Genomic DNA, 6,920 nt, shown 5'->3' with positions numbered 1-6,920 from the left:
AGAAGGGGATGAATTTGTCACATCACCCCAGGAGGGGTTTCAGCCATCTGTGTCGCCCCAGGAGGGGTTTGACCCTTCCCCCCACCCCAGAAAGGGTTTGAGCCTGTTGTATCACCCCAGGAGGGATTTGAGATTGCTTTGTCACCCCAGGAGGGGTTTGAACTTGTTACGCCATCTCAGGAGGGGTTTGAAATTGCCATCATTCAGTACCCCTTGCAGAGTTGAGACCCAGGAGGAGGAGGAGGCCTTAAAGAAGGGGGTAGTGTTACGACTATGGCTGCTGTGCAGCTGCTTCAACACCAGAGGTCCCTCACGAACATGCTCTCCTGGTTGGCCCAATCTGGCCTACCCATCTGCTCTATGTCCTGGACTTCCTTTATAACCCTGCTTACCCAATCCTTCAGTGCTTCAGCATTGAGCTCGCTTGGGCTCCCTGCTCTAGCCTCCTGCGTATCTCTGTGTTGCCTTCGGGCATTCTGTCTTACCCTGCTTCCTTCAGGCTCTGTGTCCTGGCTTGCCTGCCTTTGGTCTGTGGCCTGCCTTCCCTGCCTTGCTGTCTTTAGAAATTGTGTCATGCCTCCTTGATTGCTGCCTTTGGGCTTTTGTGTTTTATGTTCAGTGTTAGTGCTGTCTGGTTAGTCTGTCTATTCATTGTCAGTCTTGCCTCCCCGGGTTCCCTCAGTCCAGTCACACATACCTACAGTCAGTCTCACACCTGCATGCTATCCTGAGTCCATCCTTACCAGCACTCGGCTCCAGTATTCTGACCACATTTACCTGCACTCACTTCCACACATACCTCCATGCTGCTCCAGTGTATCGAGCTCACCCTTACCTCCACGCACCTGCTATCAGAGATTCCTCCAGCCTGTATCAGACTTCCTCCCGCCAACACCCAACTCCATAGGCACCCTTCCAGCCAGTACTCAGCTCCACAGGTTCCAGCCAGCACCCAGTCCTACACACTCCTACCTGCACCAGATTCCTCTCCAGCCAGTATCAGAGGCTCTCCTGCAACTCCTGTTTCTCCCCATCCAGAGTCACTCCTGCAGGTGGTGTTCACTACACCTGACCACTGTCCAATTGTAACATGGGTCTTGTTCCACGTTCCACTACCTAGGGAGTATCTCCTCGGATTGATACCTGGTACTGACCTCAGCTTGCCTCCGACCTCACTTGGATCGATACCTGGAACTGACCTCTGCTTGCCTTTGACCACGCTTGGACTGATTACCTGGAACTGACCTCTGCTTGCCTTTGACCAAGCTTGGACTGATACCTAGAACTGACCCTTGATTTGGCTGACCACCCTAGGATGGATACCCTGGCTTTGACCCTTGCGCTCCATTCGGACACTCTCTTTGCTCCTCCTGCGACCACCAGGTCCACCTGACTTGAAGCTGTCTGCGGTCTTCCTCGAGCTAGACCACTAGGCACTGCCTACCCTGCCCAGAGGACCTTCAGTTCCTGCCTTGTACCCGTGGTCTCCGGTACTCTCTGTTCTGGTCTAGCTGGTCTGTTCACCATCAGCCGTGCACCCCTACTTTTGGTGGGCACACCTCTCTGCTACCTCTCTGCAACCTCTCCAGAGACCGACCTAAGTCCAGGCAGCCTGGGAATCCTAGGGCTCAACCCACAGAGCCCCCGGGCCATTATTGGTGAAGCTCCAGCTTGCCTCTGTCTCCTGGCAGCAGGCGCCCTCTGGGATCCCTCAGAGGGCTGTACCAATCCTACGCCAGGCCAAGGGTCCACCTCCAGCGCAACACTAAGAGTGAAAAAGAGAGAGAAAAAAGGGAAGGGAAAGCTGGAGGAGAAGGAAAAAAGGATGGAGAGGGGAGTGAAGGCAGGTAGAATAAAATGCTTTTGAAATGCTGAGGGGCCGATGCAATAAAGTGCACTCAACCTAGCGCACAGGTTAACAAGTGACTGGTTGCTCAGTTTGGACGGGCTAGACAAACACCCAGTGCAATAAGTTGATTAGTACTTCCATAACGTGCGCCCAAACAAACGTGTAGCTAATAGCGCTCATCACATGTAAATTCCATGGAGATGAGGCTATTACCCCCATCCCCCCCATGCAGTAAATCCCCGGGCACCCAACACACACTTTTTAAGGTGGCAAATTTAACGCCAGCCCCAGAGCTGATGTTAAGTTATTCCACGAGTCATGGGCCTAACCAATAATCCAAAATACTGTTCTCTGTGGTTCTTCCACGGAGGAGGAACCACAGAGATGAGTAGATCTACTGCTTTCAATGATTAACAATAAAGAATTAATGAAATGGATCAATTACAAAAAAACAATTTCTAGACACACAATATACACGCTTCAGGCATATTTTGCCACCTGCTATTGTGCATGTATATTGTGCATCCAAAAAAGATTTTTTTTTTTTTTTGTAATTGATCCATTACATTAATTCATTCTTGAATGCCCGAAGCAATTGTATTCAGTGCCCATAGCAATATATAAGCGCCCAGCCACGTTTCTTGGGTGTTCGATGCATTTGAGTGCTAGGGATGCACAATTTCTCCCTAGCACATCCCTTTCAATGCACCGACTCATTTAAATATAGCATCGGGCGCCCAGGCGAAGTGGCTGTGTGCATAAAAAAAAACTGGTGACTAGTTTGGACGCAATTTTTTAAGGGCTAAGAGAAGAGAGAAAGAGAGAATAAAGGATGTAGGAGGAAGAAAAAAAGACTGAAACGTAAAACAAAGGAAGAGAAAGAACTGAAATGAGACAAAATACTAAAAATAGAAGCAAAATAAATGATTTCATTTTTAAGGGAAAAAATTGGAAGTAGGATTGACGTTTTCTAAAATGCAGTCGTATGCCAATGCACCAAAGAATTTAAACTGTGCAGCAAACTTTCCTAACCCTTCGGTGCAGAATCTACCCCTGAGCCCCCCCAGGAATCTGGGTGCATTGCCTCTAGCTCTGTGAGGAGCAAAGGATGAGGAAGAGCATGGGAAACAATAGCCAAAAGCCATCAGGTCATGCTCCTATTCAATTTTTGTCTTTTCAGGGAATTGACATTAGTATATTATAACATAGGGTTTCTGAGTTGGTTTTTTTGTTGTTGTTTGTGACCCGATAACCACCGATAAAATACACTGGCGAAAAAAAATGAAATCAGTATTTGTGGCTAAAACTGGGAAAATGCTACCCACCCCTCCCGCTCCTGCAATTCTTTCTTAATCTGATCCCTTTCTGGGAACTGAGGGCTGCCCTGATCTGCAGAAATCAAAGCCATTATGTGCCTATTTTACAAATCTTTGTGGAACAGAACAAGGGATGAATGTTTTATTTTAGAGTAAATGAAATTACAGGAAATTTTGCGTGTTCCAACATTGCAAGCCGAGTATTTGAATTTTACTGGGTAAGGTACCCAGTGCCCACAGCATGAAAGCACTGATCAACATAAGGTTTTATATTTAAAAGAAACTCTCATGATCTTGAGTATAAACACCTAAATATACAATCTATAAACACCTAAAAACAGAACCCTTAAATAGAATGTGCTGTTTTAGGGAATGGATAGGATTTGATTTTTCATCTTTCATGGGGCTTCCAAGAGACTTGTTAAGGCTCAACTCACCGGACTTTAATAATCCTTTTTTGTAGACATACATTTATTAAATGAAACCTGTGTTTCTGTGCAAATTGTATTATTGCTCAATTTTTTGATAAGGCAGTGCAGGAAGGAACTATGGCGAAAGTACAGGAAACTATTGCAGTCAGTATTGCAAGAGTTTATTACTGCACGAAAGTATGCAAGTATTTCTTCAGATTCAGCACAAATAAGTTGATTCCTTTATTAAGATAATTGTTAGAATCAAGAAGGCTGTGAGTGGTTGAGAATTAAATGCAGTCTCAAAAACGTGGATTTTTAGACTGCATTTGAATAAGGACAGAGAGAGAGAGAGGCAGCAACTCAGGAAGTCAATTCCAAGCATATGATGCAGCCAGGTGAAAAGCACTGAGCTGGAAGCTGGCGGTGGAGGAGAAGGGCACAGATAGGAGTGACTTGCCTGATGAGTGAAATTCATGAGGAGGGGTGTAAAGACAGATAAGAGAGGAGAGGTATTGAGGAGCTGTAGAGTGAAAGCTCTTGTAGGTGAGTAAGAGAGGCTTGAGCACTATGTGAGAATGGACCAGGAGCCAATGTAGTGACTTTAAAAGAGGGGTGCAGTGAGTTTGGTGAAAGATAAGTCACGCAGCTGGATTTTGGATGGATTGTAGTGGAGGGAGATTCTTCACCGGGACATCTCTGAGGAGCAGGTTGCAGTAGTCTAAGCCATTCAAGAGAGTGGATAAAGGTTCTGATAGTGTTCAGAAAAGAAGGGGGCAATGATGTTAGAATAAAATAACACAACATAGCAGTGTTTTGGATATGTGTAGAGAAGAAGTGAGAGGAACTGAAGATAACCCCAAGGTTACTGACTGAGGGGACTGTGAGGCTTACAGTGTTATGCACAAAAATAGAGAAAGGAGGTAGATGGGGAAGTGGGTTCTTGTGGAAAGAAAAGTTCTGTCTTGGCCATGTTAAGGTGGCGATGAGACATCCTGGCAGCAATGTCAGACAAACAGGCTTTGATTCGGGACTGGATTCCTGACGATATTTCCCATGTGGAGAGGTATGGAGCCCTAGCCTGGCTGGATGACCTGCCACTAGCCACAGAGAAGGAGAGACAATCTCCCTCACTCTGACTTCAATCTAGCTTCTGGCCAAATTCTCCTGTTCTGTTCTGTGCACCAACCTATATTTAAACTAAGGCACATGCCCCCCCCTACAGGTTTTCCCTCAAAGCACACTTAGAGAGATATAATACCTCCTTGATAAACCTCAACCTCAAAAATAGAGGCCAAGTGCATTTTTTTCTCAAGAATTTCTCCAGGGGCCCATCCAGTAACCAGGACCTAATTTAGGGGCCACATTACACATACAGCAACAGGCATGGCTACTGTAATCAAGGATCCTGTATTCAAAGCTCTGCTTAGCAGGTGCCCGAGGCGTAATGAGTGATCTTTCCAAGTGCATGGCACTATATATGGGTAATTATACTCCTTTTCTGCCAAGTTTGTCTTTTGACTGGAAAGGATGAAACAATGAAGTCAGATATTGGCAGGTCACAGAACATAGTATAATCAAGTGCACACAACTAAAACTAGGCTTGCTATCCTCAGGACAATAATCTGCCATATTTTTCACTAGTGAAAAGATTTTCTCTGTTTCTCCTCGGCTTGGCTTGCATATACATGACCTCCCTTGGTTTTCACGTTTCACTTTCTCTGCAGTGTTACACATACACTGGAATACTGGGCATGCTGTGCTATTGAGGTTTTCTGTTGCAGGCTGTGGTAGTGTTGAGTCAGCACCCTCCATCACGCCCAACCATTTCCTAATAACAAAAAGCACTCACTAAAATACGCGCGTCTAACTTGAAGAATTGTAAATGTAGTGGATGGCTTCATGCAGCACGCCTGGAGCACATGCCACATGCCTCACACACAAACACCAGCACAGGCTATTGCAGACAGCAGAATTTTATTAGCTGGAATTTGCTCAGAACAAACTGCTTAATAATTGACATCATCTTAGTTCTGCAGGAATAACACAGCAAGGGATCTCATAGTGGATTTTTTTTAAACATACAGTATAATGTCAAACACACAAAGGGAAACAAAGTATAATACATTTCTCCTGCTAATCAAGGCTTGCGGACTTTTAAAAATAATGCTGCTTCCTGAGCTCCCGGAGTTACTTTCCCATCTAGCCAGAAGTAAACATAAGCCAGGCTTAGGCAGGTTGGAGGAAAAAAACTCCATTTCTAGCATTCTTTATGCTAAAAACACAAATGAAATTAATCAGCACATCTTGCCTGCTCAGAAGTCAGAACAAACCTCCAAGCTGATGCAGGGAGCAGAGCATTAAACATCTGGACCCGGAGCTAGGGGCTCACTGGCCCCTCACTGCATACCAACAATGCTTCCGAAATGTAGGAGGGTGTTAGAGTGGGAAGTGGGAGTCTGGGCAATTCCCAGACCACCAAGGTCTTTTTTCAGGCAGGGGAGTGGGGTAGGGGGACCCATAGACCCCAGGGATTTTCTATTATTTGGAACTTGGGGAACAGGAAGAGGTGGGAACTGCCATGGAGGACTGGAAGGCAGCACTCCACCCCTGCTGGGGAGTTTTTTGGATAAAATGGGAGGGGTTTGGGAAGAGGCAGGTCATCACTGTGTATTTTTACATAATTTATTTTTACTTTTGGGGGCCTGAGCTGCCTCTACAGTTGGCGGGCAGTGGTCTCCAAAGACCCTCCCAGAGGCATTAGCTATAATTTGGAGGTGAGTTTCAGGCTACTTGGCCCTTTAAATTTTCACAAAGGATGATTGGGGTCCCTCGCTAGCATCCCAGTGCTCCAGGAAAATAACACTTCCCTCAAATGCGATAAAGTAACAGGGCTGATTCTTTTCTAAGTCAGCTGCATTATTTTATTAGCGTAGGAATAGGTATGTATGAGCTGCTTTGCAAAATTCATACATGCAAATGAACTCATTGTAATAGGGGGTGGGTTTCTGGCCTAAACATCATGCTATAATGTGCAATATACAGCATTTATTGCATGTTAAAGGCTGTTTAACATGCATTGTAGCCATATTATGGCTCTCTCAATCTGAGAAAGAGAGAGAGAGAAAGAGTCTGGGGAGACTTTCATAGTAGTCAACTATTTATATCAGTATAGGAGGGGCAGCTGATAACTCAAGGTGAGGTTCTGATGGTGGTTTAGGGTTTGGGGGCTAGAGAATATTGTAGAAATCTCATCTTTGTGAGACTTTCCTCACTCCAAATGACTTCAAATCTTCACTGAGGTGAACTGTGCTGTTCGTACGTCTCACTCTGCATGTCAAACTG

The sequence above is a fragment of the Rhinatrema bivittatum genome, chromosome 2, assembly GCF_901001135.1.
Source record: "Rhinatrema bivittatum chromosome 2, aRhiBiv1.1, whole genome shotgun sequence".
NCBI classification, from domain to species: domain Eukaryota; kingdom Metazoa; phylum Chordata; class Amphibia; order Gymnophiona; family Rhinatrematidae; genus Rhinatrema; species Rhinatrema bivittatum.
Note: the sequence above shows the minus strand (reverse complement) of the source record.